This window comes from Haemaphysalis longicornis, unplaced genomic scaffold (assembly GCF_048455015.1).
Source record: "Haemaphysalis longicornis isolate Haplotype H1 unplaced genomic scaffold, Haemaphysalis longicornis Haplotype H1 scaffold_59, whole genome shotgun sequence".
NCBI lineage: Eukaryota > Metazoa > Arthropoda > Arachnida > Ixodida > Ixodidae > Haemaphysalis > Haemaphysalis longicornis.
Window position 1 is genome coordinate 76764 of NW_027526403.1, and position 19749 is coordinate 96512.

At 49.0% G+C, this 19749-nt stretch overlaps 1 non-coding gene across 1 annotated transcript; it reads right to left on the reverse strand.

Annotated features, from left to right (window-relative positions):
* Window positions 1-221: 221 nt before the first annotated feature.
* Trnap-ggg (transfer RNA proline (anticodon GGG)) lies at window positions 222-294 on the reverse strand. The gene has a single exon. It is a non-coding gene; the product is annotated as a tRNA-Pro (tRNA).
* Between the last annotated feature and the right edge of the window lie 19455 nt (window positions 295-19749).

Consider the following 19749-nt stretch of genomic DNA (forward strand, 5'->3'; position numbering starts at 1 on the left):
GGTAAAAAAGTTTTTGAATATTTAAACAGTAGCCAAGAATTCCTTCCCTGCTATATATATATATATATATATAATGAATGAGAAATGAGGGGCTCGTTGAAAATAAGACAGCAATAACAGTTTGCAGTCAAGAAAACCTCGGAAAGCAAAAGGGAGGTTGTGGTGGGTCATTGAAACAGATAAAAAATTTGGAAAAAAAGAAAGAAAGTGGAGAAAAAATGCCCGCCAGGTGGGATCCGAACCCACGACCTCCAGAATCCCGGACTGGTGCGCTAAACACTACGCTACCGGCGGGGCGATTTTCCCTTTCACTTTCTGGGGTATTTATGTTTAGGTATTGTTGTTTCCTGTGCTTGGGGTGGTAGCCAGCGCCACTCCGACTACACGGGGTGGAGGGGACCTTTTTTTTACCCCCCGTGTCGTGACTCGAGTGTCTATGACATGTCAAGAGTGGTCGACCATCGTTGAACCCTCTTAAGCTTCCTATGGCAACAAGACTGCCAGAACAGAGACCCTCGCTATGCATGTTGCGAATCAGAATGGGAAATGAGGGGCTTGTTGAAAATAAGACAGAAATATGAGTTGGCAGCCAAGAAAACCTCGGAAAGCAAAGGGGAGGATGTGGAAGGTCATTGAAACTGGTAAAGAATTTGGAAAGAAAGAAAGAAAGTTGAGAAAAAATGCCCGCCAGGTGGGATCCGAGCCCACAACCTCCAGAATACCGGTCTGGTGCGATAACCACTACGCTACCCATGGGGCGATTTTGCCCACCACTTTCTGGGGTATTTATGCTTAGGTATTTTTGTGGCTGTGCTTGAGGGTGGTAGCCAGCGCCACTCAGACTGGCTATTTCTGTTTATATGTGGCTATTTCGGACTCTTTTTTCTGTCTCACTCTCTCTCTCTCTCTCTCTCTCTATATATATATATATATATACTGTTAAAGAAATTTTTAAAGGCTTTAGCAACTGGCACTGGATCCCAGAAAATCTGTCTATCTGACACTGGTTGTAGCCGGCTTTGATCCGACCAAGAATGTCCAAAACCTGTGATGTGAATTGTTCAAATTATCAGCGAACATTGCCCAAAATTTTTTTGGAGTTTTTAACTCCTTTCGTGTCTGGGTACTAAGCGTAGTGTTGCGACAGGGATGGCCGGCCCGAGCCGAGCTCCGTCGCCTCCGACATGCGTTTGGTAGCGTGGTGTGAAGCGAGCGGCCAGCCGCTGTTGCAGCCGTGAAGAAGTCCAGAAGACGTAGGGTAACGTAACTGTTTACTTCATAGCGAGAGGTGAGCCGAAGCCGAAGAACAATGCCCCGACGGGCGAGGTTACAGTACAGAACTCGAGCAGAGTGATATCATTGATTCACTGCTCAAACAGGAATGAAAATACAGCGCTTGGGAGGGGTCTATTTATACCCAAAGCACTAACGGTCAAAACAGCGTTTCCTCTAGATTGTGCACACGCCACCAACGTAACAGACACACGCAACACTCAGTCTAGAGTTCGCGAGAAGGTGGTAGTAGCGGTGCACGCTGAGTACGAGAGAGGGGTGAGAGAAGTACTCCGCTGCAGACGCGGGGCTTCCGTGTCCTTGGGGAGCGTTGAAGCCAGCCTCGTAGGCAACCGCCGAAGTTTGAAACGCGCTGAAAACGAGGCGTCGGACCCAGGCTTGTCCAGACGTGAACGCATGAGTCACCGACACGGGGGGGGGGGGTCTCTTTGAAAGGCGCACGCACTGCAGGCTTCGCCGCACAGCCGAAGAGTGTTGAAACAAAGCCCAGCAGCAGGCTGAGTCGTGACAGCTTCTCCGCCGGGGGTACGAGATCCGTTGTCCGGAGGGATGCTTTCGGAAAGACGGGCTCGCCAGAGGCTCGACTCCGGGCCTGGGCTGCACGACACCGTGCTGGAGCTTCACCGGGCCGGTCACTGGACGAGTAGTGGCCCGCCAAGAATGTCTCTGGCTTGGTCAGGCAAGCAACAGAACACAGGAAGACACAACCGCATCACCGACAAGTGCGAAGACAAATCCACACTGAAGCTCTACCAGGCTTTTAGTTGCAAAAAAAATACGCGAATAACTAACTCCACTAGTTATTTTTTTACCCAGAAGCACTTTAGGCAAACACACAAACCTGAAAGGTGACATTTCGTGTGATTGGAAATGTTCCACACAAAAAAACGTAATCGTGAAGGGCGAAACCTGCTTCAGAAACAATAATGCAATTGCGAAAGTCAGGCGTGTACAGGCCACTTCTTGCCTTAAAGGGGCAGTGATACAAAATTTTGAAGGCGAGATAACTTCGGTGATAGATTGGTGGAAACACATATACATCATCTGCAAAATATGACTGGCGAATACCGCCTAGAACATATGTAAAATCAATTTTAAAGTGTGCGAAACGCAACCGACCTTCCAGCTGAGGACCACGCGCAATCGACATCCCGAGGATATCGTGTAAATAAACAACATCAAAACACGTCACGAGTTTGTGTTTGCCGCTTCCGCACTGCCGCCGTTTTTCGCCGGCTCGCCCGGCTCGCCGCTCCAATCGAAGGGCCGGAGGGCGGAGCTTCTGCTCTCGAGAACGAACGACCCGATCGTTGGCGGCGTAGGCGCCGTGATTTCGTCAGCTCATGGGGCATCTGGCCGCGACCAAAGTTCTACAGCGATTACAGGCTCTCTGTTTCTATTACTTTTGATTACAATGGGATGCGAAAACGCGCCGGAGGCACGATAAGCCCACTGAGCTAGCCGCACGGTCGCTGTGCAGGCGGCGGCCACGGCCGCGAAGTGGCCTATGCCGGCGCAGGTAGCTCGAGTGATAGCTTGTTACCGCTGCACGAAATTGTCCCCAAGTCCCGACCATGGTGGCTTACATGAGAAAGGAGTTAATGATGCGATGGCGGGTTGCATTAAAAATTGTCATCTGCACCGCTTACGAGAGCGGCACTGGAATATCCGCCGCAGTGCTAAGCCGAACACATCTGTAGGCGGACCTGTAGGCAGACCGGCCGGCTGCTCCCAGCGCGCTTCTTGCCACCCACCGTCTCGAGCGTCGCGCCTCGTTCTTTAGCCGCGGTAGCATTTGCACTCGCAGCGCCTCCGTCACATCCACGGTCGCTTTTTAATTAAGCACCTCACGAGATCAGTACGTGGGGGCATTGGCAGAAACTGAAGTCGATGCGGATTCGACCGTGCTACGGCGGCTCTGCTCTGTGATATCCCTCCGACGGTCACGTGGTCAGCTTTGCGCACACAAAATCCATCGTTTGGCGGCACTCGCTGAAACCGAAACTGCGACTGGCCGCATTTAAAATGCCTCTAATGAAACAACTGTCCTACGCTGAAGCAAACGAGGTTTCTACAGGTTATAAGTAGGTCACTACCTACTTATCGCTACAAAAAAAAAACAAGTTGCAAAATTTTTGTGTCAGTGCCCCTTTAAGGACTCGGACTTAAGGCAGCAGCATTGCTATTCAGTTTTCCCTTTTTGTACTGCACTTCAAACGTATAGTGCTGCAGAGCCACACTCCAGCGCAGGAGGCGACCGCTCTTTGAAGACATCGTGTGCAGACACCTGAGAGGGCAGTGGTAAGTCTCCACTATAAACTTCGAACCGGTGAGGTAACAGGCCGGTTTTTGCACCGCCCAAATGAGACACACACACTACTAATCGGAGGCGCTGTAGGCTTCTTGACGAATAGTCTGCTTACGACTTGAGTACAATACTGGGTTCTCCTCATTGTCTTCAGCTTTCTGACACAAATCTACGCCCATCGCGCGGTCAATTTCATCACACTGGACCAGAATGGCTTTGAGTAGTCTGGCGAGTCCCATACAGGGTGGCTAGTTGGAGCGTTTTCCAGGTCAGCGAACGCCTGCTCTTTCGTTTGGTCTCACTCTACTGTTAGCGGTTCGTTTTTTCGAAGCGCATCGGTTAGAGGGCAAGCCAGCTCAGAGTTCCTCGGAATGTACCTCCGATAGTAACCTCGATTCCCAAGAACCACCTAATGTCTCTCTTGGTTCGGTGCTGCGGGAAGTCTCGGATTGCCGCTACGTAAACTTCAAAAGGTCGGCGATGACCCCTACCTATTACGTGACCAAGGTAACTGACTTCAGTTCGTGCCATTTGGGATTTAGGTGCCTTGATCGTTAAGCCAGCTTCACGCAAACGTGAAAGCACGGAGCGCAGGTGTTCCAGATGCTCCGGCCACAAGGCGGAATAGGGAGCCTCGTCGTCGAAATAGGGCAACGCAAAGTCATCGAACCCCCGTAACACTTTGACCACCAGACTTGAAAAACAGTATGGCCCTTTTTTCAGCCCAAAACTCAAAACCTTTGGTCGGAAGGTCCCCATGGGTGAAATAAACGCCGCGTATCGGCTAGCTTCCTTCGTCAGCGGATCCTGCCAGTATCCCCGCACTAAGTAAAAAGTTGAAATGAAGCAACTGCTGCCTAATTTCTATCTACGTTCGTATATTACTTTCTATATACGTTCTTATATGTTCGGTATCGGGTAGGGTTCGTCTCTAATGATAAGGTTTAACTTCCTATCGTCTGTACATGATCGCAGATCCTTGCCCGGAACTTCAACCAGTATCAGGGGCGAAGTATAGTCGCTTTCGCAAGCCTATATCACATCCAGAGCCAACATTTTCTGGATTTCAGTTGCCGAAATGTCGCGCTGTCGCGGCGACACTCGATACGCCTTTGAACGCACGGGCTGGGAAGATGTAAGCTCGATGTAATGCCTTAGGGGGAAGCTGCCGCGCTTATCCGAAAACGGGTCCGAGAACTATTCTAACAGTGCCTGCAACTCAAGTTTTTTGGTGCAGCTCAAGCACCGCCTTCGTTACTAGGTCCTTAATAAGTCTACTCGTGCCGTGATGGGTAACCAGCCCCAATTCCGGAATCTCGGGGGGAATCTCCTCGGGTATGTTAACGAGCATCTGCACCACCGCTTCCCGCTGCCTGTAGCGCTTTAGTAGGTTGCTGTTGTGGACTTGCTGGAGGTTGCACTCTCCAGGAATGGTAACCACGTAGTTTGTATCAGATAATTTTGGAAGGTTTTTTCCGGGCCTTCCCACTGAACTTCTAGTTTGTGGCGTTGAGACGGCAGCAAAATCATTACCTGGTCTCCAAGCTCAAACTGACGTGCCCTGGCTGCTTTGTCGTAGTAGGGCTTTGACTTTTTCTGGACTGTGCTCATTGCAGTGCCCGCCAGCTGCTGTGCCCTGTTCAAGCGGTCCATCCGCGAGAGTACGTATTCTACGACCATTGGGTCTTCACCCCTACTTTCCTACGATTCCCGGAGGATGGGGGGGGGGGGGAACGTAACGAGCGTCCGTTAACAAGTTCCGCTGGCGTGAACCCGGTCGTCTCGTGAGGAGCCGTTCTCAAAGCAAACATCGCTGCCGGCAAACACGGTCCCAGTCAGCCATTCGTTCGAACCACATGGCTCTGAGAACGCGTATCATTACTCAGTGCAGCTCTTCGACAGAGTTCGACTGAGGGTTGTACACGGAACTCTTAATGACCTTTACTCCGCACTTCTTAATAAACGTCGTCGTTAGTACGCTCGTAAAAAACAGTACCCTGGTCTGACTGTATTTCTACCGGGAAGCCAACCGTCGCGAACACTCACAGTAGGGCGTTCACAATTTCCACTAAGCCCAACTCCTTCAAGGGTACCGCGTCGTGGAATTTAGTAGCAGGACAGAGCACTGTCGAAATGTGACGGTAGCCAGAGGTCGTCGCGGGCAGTGGGCGAACCATGTGGATCACGAGACGGAGAAAGGGCTCCATGGTAACGAGTACAAGTTTCATGGGCGCTTTGGTTTTGTCTCCCGGCTTGGCCACTCTCTGGCACACATTACAATTGCGCACAAAGTTTTCGACGTCGCAAAAGCATCCTGGCCATTAGTACTCCTGCAATAGGCGGTCTTTTGTTTTTCGTATGCCTAGGTGCCCTGACCACGAGTTGCCGTGTGCGAGACGCAACAAATCCTGACGATAAACCTAATGGACAACTAATTGCTCATACTCTACCCCTCTCCGGTCTCGATACTTGCGAAAAAGTATCTCCTCCCTCGTCTGGAACCGCATGTTCTTTTTCGCAACCCCTTCAGTTACATTGCCCACTAACTTTTCCAGCGTGTGATATTTTCTTTGCTCCACCCTTTGTACCGTACTACCGACGTGCAGCAACCGCTCTAAACTTTCTGGCGTCGGTGCTACAAAAAGGTCAGCCAGAGAATGATCTGTTTCGGACGGCTGTTGCTGCTTCTCGACGCCTGCGATTTGAACCTGCAAGGAGGCAGACTGGCCGCCTTCGGAACCAACGTCGGCTCTTGTCTCAGCAAGCTTCCCCACCTTCTCTCTTCGCGAATCGCTTCTACTTTCAACCACCGCCTTCGCTCCGAGTTCGCGAGCCTTCGAGCGGGTCAGCGAGAACAGCTGATCGGACCTTTTTGAGAACAGATACGGATACTGCGCCGGAAGGCTGGGAGAGACAGCGGCTTCTGTTTCACGAGCTCTCCGAAGGGACAATCAATGGTTATCCTGGCGATCGGAAGACACAAGCTTTGCGCTTCTACGGCCTGCTTTATCCACGCACAATCGCCCACGAATTGGTGCGGTTCGACGTAGGACGGGTGGACCACGTTCATTGTTGCTGCGGAATCGCGAACTGGGCACGGTTAACGGCAAGCTCACGTACGTAGGGCTCCAGAAGGAGTCTGCTATCGTCATCTTTGCCTACTGTGTGAAAGACAAGCTTGCCCTTTTTGCAACTTGCGGCGAAATGCCCTGTCTCGGAACAATTGTAGCACGTGGACAGCTTGCGCGCTTCGAAAGCTTTTTTTCGGCGCTGTGCATCTGCGTTTGCGCTCTTTTCGTTTTCCTAGCCCGTTTTATTATTCGGGGATTCGGCCACTTTTGTTTCGCTCTTTTCGTAGGGAGCTCTGCCTTTCGGCCCTGACTTATCAGGCCTGTGCCTGAACTCTTTTTGACCGTCCTTCGGCCCCTGCGCACCTCTACGTGCGTCGAACACGTCGGCTACCTGAGCTGCCTGATAAACCGTATTTACACCTGGCCTGTCTTTCACCCAAAGCCTCAGGTTTCGTGGTCGACGGCTGTAAAACTGCTCGAGACCGAAGCCCTCAACGACCTTGTTGTGCTCTCCGAAAGCCGTTGCCTTTTTAGGCCACTCTTCCATGTTAGCCCTTAGCTTATAGGCGAACTCCGAGTACGAATCGCCCTTAGTTTTCTCGCCTTCACGGAACTTGGGGCGAAACGCCTCTGCTGACAACCGGTACTTACGCAGGAGGCTCGACGTGACTTTCTCGTAGTACTCCGCCTCCTCTTTTGGCAAGGTGGCCATAACGTCGGATGCCTCACCTGGCAAAAGTGCCAGCAGCTTTTGCGAATAAACTAGGCCCTCTCGCACGTAAGCTCGAAGTTGACCAAAAAAAGGACCGATGTCTTCTCCTACCTTGTAGGGCGCATTAGGTCACTCATTCGGAACTTAGGTCATTCAGTCACCGCAGACTGCACGCTTGGCGCGCTGCTGTCACTATCACGACTAGATCGAGATGCCTCGATGTCTAGACGCTTCATTTCCAGATCATGCTGTCGCTTCCGTTCTCGGTTTCTTTCCTCGTGTTCCTGCTCTTGTTTTTTCTCCTCGCGTTCCTGTTTCTGCCTCTCGAGCTCCTGTTCTCGATTCTTCTCGTCGCGTTCCTCACGCTGGCGCTGAGCCTCTGCCTGTGCAGCCTAACGTTTCGCGGTCTCTCGGTCATTGATCAGTTCAATGCATTCCGACAGCTCCTCATCTTCAGCCCCAACAGCGAGTATAGCCTGTATCAGCTCTGGCTTTCTTATCGCGTCCGTAACATCCAAGCGCAACTCTTTTGCAAGCTCCAACAACTGCGGTTTTTCAACGCCTTCAAATACATGGCCGGTCTAGAGTACTGCTTTCCAATTGCTCCAAAAATATTTTGCGCGCATAACTCACGTTACAAAAACACATGCCCTATCAGTTATCCTCAGAAGCCTGGTAAACTCAGTGAAGACAAGTCCCACACTCACCATTGACCGCCGTGAATTCTGCGAAGTCCGAAGCCGCCTGGACGTCCGTGCTGTTGGATCTTGCAACGCTCACTCCAGGTGTTACGAAGTTACCATCCGACGCTGCCAACCAGTTGTTGGTACCGGGAAGGCTGACCCGAGCGGAACTCCGTCGCCTCCGACATACGTGTGGTAGCGTGGTGTGAAACGAGCTGCTAGCTGTTGCAGCCGTGAAGAAGTCCAGAAGCCGTAGTCTAACGTACCTGTTTACTTCATAGCGAGAGCTGAGCCGAAGCCAAAGAACAATGCCCCGAGGGGCGAGGTTACAGCACAGAACTCGAGCAGACTGAGAGCTTTGATTCACTGCTCAAACAGGAATGAAAATACAGCGCTTGGGTATGCCGAAAGCGCTAACGGTCAAAACAGCGTTCCCTCTAGATTGTGCAGACGCCACGAACGTCACAGAAACACAACACTCTTTCCAGAGTTCGTGAGGAGTCCGTTGTAGCGGCGCACGCTAAGTCTGAAAAAGGAGAGAGAGGTGGACTGCGCTGCGTACGTGGGGCTTCCGTGTACTTGGGGCACGCTGGAGCCTTCCTCGTCGGCATACGCCGAAGTTTTAAACGCGCCGAAAGGGAGGCGTCTGACCCAGGCTTGTCGAGACGTGAAAGCATGAGTCACCGACATGGGGGGGGGGAGGAGGGGGGGTGGAACGGTGGGTCTGCTTGAAAGGCGCAGGCACTGGAGGTTTCGCCGCACAGCCGAGGAGTGTTGAAACAAAGCCCAGCGGCGGGCTGAGTCGTAACAGTAGCGATTGCAACAGAGATTCTCGGTCTTTTTAAAGACGATAGTCTTTCTTGGGCTACTTAAACCCAGAAATTTTGGTCTGTCTGTGTTTCTGTCTGTCTGTCTGTATATCTCTCTGTCCGTCTGTCTGTCTGTGACTCGATTCAGCCACCCTGCCAAAGTAAAACTATGCCTGCGCAATAGTCTTATATAGTCACAGCTAAATGTGCCCGTCTAAGTCCGGTGTAATGTTCATACTTGTCAATATTATTGAAGAACAGCAAGATATTACGCATATGTAAGACAACAAATTATTACAGAAGTGATATTTGCAGCGTTCCTTCATAAAAAATCATACGTGTTTGATTTTGGCGAGAATAAATACTGCATCAACTGACGAAAAAATTCCCCCGCATTTCCCCGAGGGGGAGAATGTGAAAGTGCGAATGCACGGTTGTCGGCCCGCTTGCGGCGCTTGCGCTCGGCCCCCGCAGCCCACCGCCTCGCCGCCTTCTCTTCCATCTCTTCCATCGGGTTTGTAGTATCACGTGTACCCCACGCAGTTATGAAGCCGCTATAACGCCGCTGAGTCGCCAACGCACGCCGCTGACGACGTAGTTTGAATGCGTTAAAGATATAAGGCGCGTTACTCACACTGATATCAGCGTGGCTTCCGTGGCTTAGTCGGTAGCGCGTCGCGCTGCGGCCGCAAAGTCCTCGGATCGAAACCTGGCGCCGGATGCTGTTTCTTTTTTAAATATAGAGGAGCACTGCGGACGCCGCCGACGCCGCCGCCGCCGCCGGCGGTGGATGGTTTGGGGTCGCTTATAAAGTGCATTCGCACTTAAAAAATATCCCTCCGCCATCGCCTGCTGTCACCCGCGCCATATAGCTTTTGGCGGCATTTGAAGAAATCCGGTGGCAAGAGTTACGAAAGGTTCCACTAGATAGGTTCCACGTTCTGGTTAGAACGCACGTGGACTAGGGAAACGCGGTTCTATAAACGTTGAAGTAGGCCACCTCGATAAACACGCGTCTTCGCCGCACGGCAGCGTTGGCATCGAGACATCCCGTTTGGAGCAGTGGAACGCGGGAAATTTAAAATGATTTAAGCAAACCTTTGGCGTCTTTACCTGAGGAGGAGCGGGACGAGAGAGGAACAAAATGTGAGGTGACCGTGAAAGCAAAGGGAGACATTTACTTGGCAAAATTTGATAAATGTTATCGTCTTTTAACGACATTTGCAACGAAAGGAGTAGATACGTGGCCAATTTTTTTTTGTCGTGCCCGGCGCAGTTGCCGGTTCAAATGAATCGTATATCAATTATTCCAAGAGTTTGTTTTTTGTAAGTACTTGTATGCACTTTTGTAAGTAACGAGATAAGCATCCACCCACAATACCTTGAAATATTGCAAAAGTTCATCGAAGTTATTCAATAGGGGCATATTATCAAGAGAAGTTTCTACCACATCAGGAATGAATTTGGCATCGGTTTGTTTTCACAATCGGATTCTTTACTACACCCTTAATGACAATTATAACCATGGCCACGGCAATCTTATGGCCAAGATCCCTGTGTATTGGAATGATTCCTGTGATATTAATTTTGACTGTGTATTGAAATGATTCCTGTGGTACTAATGAATGCTCCAGCAAACTCTGGCACTGTCCTTCTGGTCCTGTCGGGCTCCCTACTACCTGAGTAAGTCTTGTCATAGTTCTCAACGTGCACTAAGAGGGATGTTTCTCTTAAGGACGAGGAATGCGCGCCTCCCAAATTATTCTAGCCAAGTTTAACTGCCCCATCCTAGTTGTCCAATTTTTGGTAGTAGTTAGATCTGTCAAGTGATTATCCATTTTTGGAATGAATTGGAAAAGGATTCCCGGGGCCTATAAATGACGCAAATTATTACTGCTATTTTATCGAGAAATATCTTGCACCGAACACTTTCGTGTTCATCTGCTTATGCTTGATGAAACCTTTAATCAGTAATGCCACACTGCCTCCTCTCCTTGCCCTATCTTTGGGGATTACGTTGTATGAACTGGGAAATACTTCGTCATTCGTTATATATTCATTTAACCATGTCTTAGTTATGGCATATAAATGATGTTGATGCAGCAACGATACGCACTCCAATTCTTCAAGGCTGTTCCCGACACGTACGGCGTAGAAAGCTAGTAGTTTAACTCCCTTACTCGCCGGCTGTCAGTCCCAATTCCGCGACGTAGTGTCATTATCATTGCACATTCTGGAATGAACGTTGGACTGCTTGTTCCACGTGTACATTGTATTATTTATATGAATCTCGTCGTGAGCAAGCTTGTCGTGAGCAAGCTTGCTCACGACAAGTTTGCTTAATTTTTTTTAGTTTCAATTTTTTACACTTGTCGAATATCGCAATCTTTCCGTTGTAGTCATAAAGCTTGATAATGATAGCTCAATATTTTTTGGCATTCTTTCGCCAAAGCCTACGAATTTGCACTACGGACGACACAATGACACCAAGATGTTCACTGAATCCGCCTTTTAGCACCTTTCCTGTTCATCTTCTGGCGTTTCGTGTTCACAGCTTCGGGAATACCGAAAACCGCTAAAATATTCTGTCGGGCTTCATTACGGTTATTGCAGTTATTCTTTGCTGTTGGTACTGGACAGTTCGCTGCAGGCTACGGACGGTTTCTTCGAAGCCAAAGAGCCTCCCACTCTTGTCCGTCAGGGACTGAATTTTTCCTCAATATTAGCAGGCCTGGCCTTCATTTGGTTTTGGTTGTGTAAATTTTTTTGAAGGAGTTCCTAAGTGTTTGCGCCCGGATTAGTTTAAATGTCACCAGAAAGTAAGACTTTTAGGCATGACCACAAGAAACAATATTTCCCAGTACCTCAGTGCGAGCGACAGCCCAAGAGAAATGCAGTTAGAACGTTAACCTGTTTTCGAATAATAACTAACATGCAAAGAGAGCCATGCGTGTGTGAGCGATATCGTCGCGTGCGGTGTCCCCCACTAATGAAGAACAGCGGGCTCGGGGGTAGTTTGTATCCCCGCTGCGGCAGACTTCCGGCGTTGTCCAACTAAGCTGGTCCCACTGGCTGTTCAAAGTGACGTCATTCGCTTGAAGACAAGGTGGATGCTGAGAAATTGGTACTTCCAAACTTGATAGCGCTGGGTTGACGATACGCGACATCAACCACAAAGAGAGCCATGCGTGCGTGGGCGACATGATCGCGAGCATGCTGCCACCTCTACGAATCCTGAACGTAGTGCTTGAAGCTGTCTGCTGATAGGTTTCGTTTAAATTTATGGTTAGTTGCAATTTTTTGTATTTTGTGGTCCGAAGTTTGTGAACATTTTTTGTTCATTGGAATGCTTGACGTTTATTTTTTTTCTTGTTGCCACCTAACTTTCAAGTGTTTCTTTTTTTAAGTATTGAAGAAGCTTGTGGAGGTTGGTTGGAAAAATTCAAAAGTAAAAACAATACAATGGGTTTGACCAACTGGTTTGAGCTGTATTCTGAGCTCTGTTTTCTAAGTGTAGTGGCATACGCCAGTCTATTTTTTCGTTCAGGAAAACCAATGAAGAAGCGCGCTACACATAAGGAGCAACTAGATAAAAAGACAGTCACCTAAAATTTGGTTGTAGGTCCAGTGACTGTCCTTGTACATACATAGTCTCTCCTTTTGGGTAGCGTGTTACGGAGCCTCCTAAAAATATTCAGCCATCAGGCCCCGAATTTCACTTTACACTATTATTTTACCACATTTTGCTGCTTTCGCAGCCATTTCTTCCGCTATTTTCTCTCCAACAGTTCCACTGTGGTATTTAAGTTAGCCTTATGTAGACCTGTTTTTCTATTTGTTTGGCATTTCCTTTTTTGAAATTTATTTGGCTTTCGGTTAGTTCCACTGCTAATTGCTAAACCACTTGGTTAAAAGGAAGAAGACGTAGCATGGACTATTACGCTAATGTTGCATAACATTCTGAACTCGGAGTCAAAGTAGGAACCCAGCAAGTTTCTTCAACAAACCAGTTGTCGAAAAGGCATTCCATCTACTTTTTGGGGTAATGTTTGCAATTTTGATCCATTTTTCTTCGCACGTACTAGACAAGACAGGTAATGTGTATGCTAGGGACTTCAGGAAATAGTCTTTCCGGAAGCGTCATACGAGCCAGGCATCACTGCATATGGTGCGAGAATCAGTAATATTCAGGGATCATCCAGATACTGAATACAAGAAAGTTTAAAGATCTTGTTTAAAAACAAGAAAAAAAAGGTATGGTAGCGAAATGTGATTATCTCTAATACCGATATAGCTGTTTCGTTCTGTGGCCAAACCGGAAATTGCGAGTACTACTAGTGCTTTCTTTTGCAAATGGTGAATTGCGTTTATATTTTCAGCTGTAGCCATGCACCAAACAAATTTGCAGTAATTTGCATGCGAAGCCAACAGGGCGTGATAAATTTCAAGCTTATCTTTGGTTGGTAAAACAAGACATCTGGTTATCGCTTCTGAGGCAGACGGTAAAGATTTCGCTAGAGGCTGTATATGACGTCTATACATCATTCATTGATTATCAGGTCTAACGCGCTGAAGCTGCACATGCGATGAAGCACGCCGTAGTGGAGGGTACTTCACAGTAAGACGTTTTGTTGGGTCAGTCGGTTCTTATTATGGAAATAGGCGAGCGGGCTGTTTCATTTTTTGTACACGTGTGCCATTACGCCGAAAGTATAGAGGGTGTTTAAAGGGCGCTTTAAGCGATTTATAAAAAATTGATTGATTGTAGGGTTTAACGCGCCGACGCAACTCAGGCGATGAGGCGCGGCGTAGTAGAGGGCTCTGGATTAATTGTGACCACGTGGGCATTTAACGTGCGCCAAAATCTCGCACCGATGGGCGTTTTTGCTTTTCACCACCATCAGAAAAGCGGTCGCCGTGGCCGGAAATCAAACCCGCGGCCTCGTGCTCGGCTGGAGAACGCTTTTGCCACCGAGCCACTGCAGCGGGCGATTTATAAAAAATGGCTTTTGTGGCCCTATTCTCGACTAGTGCACAAATTGCCGGCAATTTTCCTCGTTTTTTGCGTAAGCACAACGTAAGCAATCAGTGACGTGCTGCACCTATAGCTATGACGACATGCAGTGTAAAAGACGGCCGCGGCGATTGCTTGTATGACACATAAGAGCAGCGAAGCGCTGCGCCTGATAACCGCGGAGCGCACAGATGTCGCCGATTCCTTCATTCGTCAATCTCGACTTCAATCAGCGCTCTAATGAATCAAAGGGCCCTATTTTCGGCTGCACAAATTGCCGGCAATTTGCCGAAAGACTTTTCTGATTGGCTTTCAGTTTTGGTCACGTGCTTCCGGTTGACAAAGCGGTTGTGTGTGCTGTCGTCATTTTTACGTCTTATGACGTTTACGGGCTCCAGTTCTTAAGTTTGCCTTATTTCTCTTTACTGAAAGCGCAGAATGCTTGGCCGGCAATGAAAAACAAGACTAAAAGCACTACACATGACAACGTACGCCTGTCTTTGCTATTCAACAAGAATAATGCCTGTAATACACGCCCTCTCTGTGATCGGCTGAGAAGCATGACGTAATTTAAACAGTTAGCGGGAAAGATTGCGTCATGCATTGGCCAGCCTCCGTAAAAGTGACGTAATGCTACGTAACAGCTTGAAAACGGCGGCTATTTTTGTCGGAAAATAAAAGCAAAATAGGGCAAAAAATTGCACCGTGTTTCGGCGCCGCGAAAGGCCCGCCTATTTGCAGCAGCCGCAGTTTCGCATGCACGCTGCTTAAAGCATGTTTCCTACTGAAACAAATTATAGTTTCAACTGCTTCCAAGAAAGCGATCATGGAGCATACACAACAACGTGCAGTATTTTACTTTTATGTTTGGCAATAAAATAAACATTATTTGTTTGGCGTAACCGCAACATAAGAGGCCAGTACTACCCTCTTCATGACAAAGAGAACCCAATGCATGCAGTTTGTCCACACTCGTCCTAGTAAGCTGTTGGGTCACATGATCGAACTCAAGAGAAAAAGAGAGAAGTGCTCCTTGATAAAAAAATTAATGAGTGCTTGATTTTCGCAACATGAGATAGTACATCCACTGGAGAAAAAAAAATCACTCCATCGCCTGCTGCCGACCGCGCCATTAAAGCTTCTGGCGGCATTTTGAAAAATCAAGCGGCAACAGTTACAAAAGGTTCCACTAGATAGGTGCCACGTTCTGCTTGGAACGCACGTGGAGTAGGGAAACTTGTGCTATAAACGTTGAAGTAGGGTGTCTCGATGCACGCGCAGCTACGCTGTACGGCAGCGCTGGCATCGAGACACCCGGCCTGGAGCAGTTAAACGCCATAAATTTCACTTGAATCGATCCAACCTCTGGCGGGTTTACCTTTGGAGAAGCACGACGGAAGAGAATTTTTCATGAGATGTGTGCGGAAAAGCGAAGGGAGGCATTTCTCTGTCAAATAGACTTTCATCGAGACTTGCAACCAAAGGAGCAAAGACGCGGCCAGTTTTGGAGAGAAGGCTGACGCCCAGCAGTTTCAATCACGTTCTTTCTTGTACACGCTCAATACTAACCGCGCGCAGTCGTTGTGGAAAGCATTATCTTAATCAAGTGTCCTGAGTGCTATCACACCAGTCCCGTAAATGCTAACCTGAGATCCAGCCTAATGTTTTCAAAATACCCCGAGAATAACATATATAGTCGTCTCTGCGAATGTTTTGGATGAACTCAATCGCCACGGTGTGCTCACTTGATGAGGCGTTGTGGTGCTGAACCCAAGGACGCGGGTTCGCTTTTCTGAGGGAGTCAAACATCAAGAAAGCCCGCGTGACGAGATAGATTTGAACGTACTTTGAAGATTCTCAGGTTGTCAAAATTATCCGGAGCACCCACTACGGCGGGCCTCATAACCCATGTGTAGCTTGGGGGCTTTAAACCCATGATCATCATCATAACTTTATCTTTATTTTATCGCCAAATGTAGGGCTTTTTTTACAAAGACCCCCGCTTGATACTGTTCTCTCCGGCTGAATGTTCGGCCGCATTTACTAGGACGAATGGGGCGTCCGACGGCATGGGAGCTCTTTAAAAGTTTCGCTACAAAATGAACACGATAAAAGTGCTTCTTAATCTTAGTTATGCTGGCCTTTCAGGCACGCCTATCGTCTTATTGCGCGCACAGCCTTGGTCTGACAGGGCGGAGGATGGGTAGCATCTAGAAAGTCGTTGGCCTCAGAAACTTCTCCGGTACTTATGTACCTTCTGTTGTAAATAAATGAGATGGGCGCAGGCAGAGGGCGATAGCTGGGATAAAGAAGAAGAAGCTGCGCCCACTGCCTCGCTCACAGTTTGTTCCATCGCCTGACGAGAACGGGTGCTGGGTCGTGCTTCTGTCTTGGATCCTCCATACCTTCTTTATACTTCAGGTGGCAATGAATCAGCGGTTCCCTGCGTCTTTTGGGTTAATGTCCAACCTCATGTACGCGGAATGAATCGCACGTCGAGGAAGATCTACGTGTGTGCGAGTGAAGTGGAGTGCAGAAATTGCATGGTTATCACAGTGTCGTGCCGACGTGCGCACGAACAAGGTGTCCGCTAACAGTAGACGCTGACACAGCCTGTCTGAAAGGATGGCTAGCCGGCCCGCTTGGTAGGTATGGAAGAATGGGTACTGTTTATAACCAGTGTATAACCAACATGTGTCTTCCCAGGTTTTGAACAGATTGGCAGGCGACAAAGAGGTCCGTGTGTATCTTCCTTAGTTCCCACGCATTTTGGTGATCATAAATTGTAAAATCAAGTTTCAGTTCAAGTGGAAATAGCGGCGTTAGGCTTAGTGGCCGGCGTGGTGATGTGGTGGTTTCCGCGCTCGCGGGGGTAGTGCGCGGCAGTGCGCGCTTTTACACGTGCTTACGTCCATGTGCGAGTACGGCGTTACTGCGCGCTTATGTAGTTGGGCCTTTGTTCGATTTAAACTTTCGGGCCTTGTGTGCCCATACGCTTACTTCCCAAACAACATAATTTTGAAATGCCTTACTTGGTATCTTTTGGTGCGCTCATTCTTTCGGCACGGAAAGCCAAGATCGGCGTGTGTCCGGCTTGCTTGCCCCATGCATTCTTCGTGAGAGGTGTTCTCCAACACTTCCCACTCTTCCTACCTCGTGACTTGCCACAGAGTGAGTGTTCATTGTAAGAGCAGGATGGTAAAACGTATACGTGTAAACAAGTTGCCACGGGCCAAATCTGTACGTCATACAGAAAGCCGACGGGTTGAGGGCTCGTATTTTTTTTTCCCAGGCGGGGTAGGTTTCCGTTTCTCCGTAGTGCAATTACCCCATGAGAAAATTGACCGCTTAGAAAGTTTCTACATAATTGCCTCGTATTCTGCGGGTCGCTCATCAAGCCCTGGGAGGACGAAGTGGTTCACCGGCCCGCCGCTCGTGGGTTCTCCTGCCTGCGCCTCTGGGCCTGGTGTCAGGTGTTCGTCATGCTCATATTCGTCCCCGGCCTCCTCCTGTACGTCACCTACGTGTTCGCCGAGAGCCTCTACAAAGACAAGCACAGACACATCTCACACCACAGTGCTCCGACTTCAGGGTGACCTGGCTTTTACTTAATGCGTGCAGTAACCTTATCTTCCGTGCTTGAACCCAAACGTGCCCATTTAAAGCCAAGCCACTGTGTCGCAAAACTCTCCTCGTCAAGGTAGAATGCTCTTAACTCCAGGCAAATGGACAGGATAAAGACCCGTACGGTACTTAAGTGTTGCGCGAGAAAGATAAGATTCCGGCGCTAGATGCCTTCATAATCTGGCTTTTTGATGGAGCATGTTGAAACTGCACAACTGGTAAAATATTTATTTCTCAACATGCGCCACACAACTCATTTACGTTAGCTCCGGCCTAAGCTTTTTTTTTTCTACGCGTTTAATAAGTTGGCCACCCTAACAGGTCTAGAATGATAGACAAATATTCAGTGCACGTCTTTCCTTTTTCTCCTGCAATGCCATTTTATTCAAATCATGCAGGATCGAAACACAACAGTTGTAATGGCTCCTGGCCGGTGCATTCCCTTAACTTGTATTGTGGAACTTTCGTTAGTTACGGTATTTCTCTTCATTGTGGTAATTATCAGCCAACATTAACAGGCACGAATTTGTGTTTTAACGTCGGAGTGTGTGATTGAATGTCAGTAAGTTATGAACAGGTGCTTAATGTCGAAAGAAAAGTGTTCCACGTTGAACAGTACGTGTTCTTATAAGTGTAGGGACGCTGAGATGGCACTTAATGCCTGCTAGAGTGTTGGTGGATAGAGGCGGCCTGCCGCTTTAGCCCCTCTAAAATGAGGACAGCTGAAAATTACAGACGTCTTAAATCATAAGCTGAGGTTGTACATGCCATCAGCGTTGTAGAAACAGCACCCCCCCCCCCCCGTCCAAACATTACATTTTCAAGCGAGAAGACTCCTACCTCGTTAAGCGACATGCCAACAGTCAGTTACCTTATAGCGCGTGCATCGCGGTGTCTCAAAAGTAGAGACGACCAAATTTGTGACATCGCTTTCGTCAAGTTCGCTCCAATAAACTTGTTTTCCCTTCAAGACAGCCGCGTCATCTTTGGATACGTGTCATCTGGTAAGGTGCTAGGTACGCACCCTTTACGCTCCCAATAACCTCTGGAAGCCACTAAGCCAGTCCAGCTAGAGCCAGCCGCCGGCTCCAAGGTCTACCGCCGGAGTTTGGTCTCCTGCCAAACGAAGCCAAAAAAACGACCGCTGGAACCAACAAAAGCAACGTCAACAATAGTCGTGCAGCAACCCCGGGAACCACCTTCATTCCGACGAGCCCACGCAGAAGACTAGGAAAATGGTTGGAGAAACTGGAGCGCGTCCGGATCTTCAACAGGTGGTACCACGAAGAAACGTTCGATCATATTTCCTTTTACTTGGGAGATTCAGGTCGAACTTGGTTCGAGAAGCACGAGAGCTCTTTGACCTTCTGGACTCAAGTCAAAGTGAGTTCCTTAAGACCTTTACTACCGTGTTAAAAAAAAAAGCGCTGTGCTTTTGCTTGAAACTCGAACGCAGCACCCCAATGAAGGGGTCATCATCTTCGTCGAGGAGACGAAGCGACTTTTTCGCCGTGCGGACACAGAAACTATGGAGGAAAAGACACTAAGGTTTTGTATTCGAGGAGTAAAGCAAGAGGTCTTCGCGTGCCTTGTAGCAACCCCCCCCCCCCAAGGACCGTGTCCAAATTAGCGTCCGAGGCTGCCGCGATGGGGAAGACGCTCGAAACCCAAACGAAGCAGTACGACCACCCAGTGAATGCGCTAGTTTTGGAGGTGAGCGGAGCCGTGGCTATTAGCTCCGATACTCTACGCGACACCATCCGCGCACTCGCGAGGGAAGGACAGCGAAACCTCTTCCCAACAACGCCGCCACCCGAAGTCCTCTCTATATGCGACGTAATCCGGGAAGAAATTCAACTAGCTTTGGCCCCTCCTACGCCATCTGAAGTATCCCGCCAACCACAAGATATGACCTACTCCGTGGTTGTTCGTCGACCCTGCCCTGCTCCAACACGTCGTCAAGAAGTCCCGGTGTACCGCCGTCCTCTGTCGCCTGCCCGACCTCCTGCAGCCGAAAACCGGACGCCGGGAAAGACGTACGTATGGCGAACCACCGATAATCGTAGAGGCCAACCACATTTACGGAGAGGCCAACTACATTTACCTTCGCTGCCCCTACAAGATGCTCGGTTTGCAAGGATTCTCCCGGGAAGCACCACGCCCCCGACGCGGCCAGCGCCCATCTGAGATCGCAGAATACCTGTCCAACACCAGCCATGGACCAACCTGTTTCAC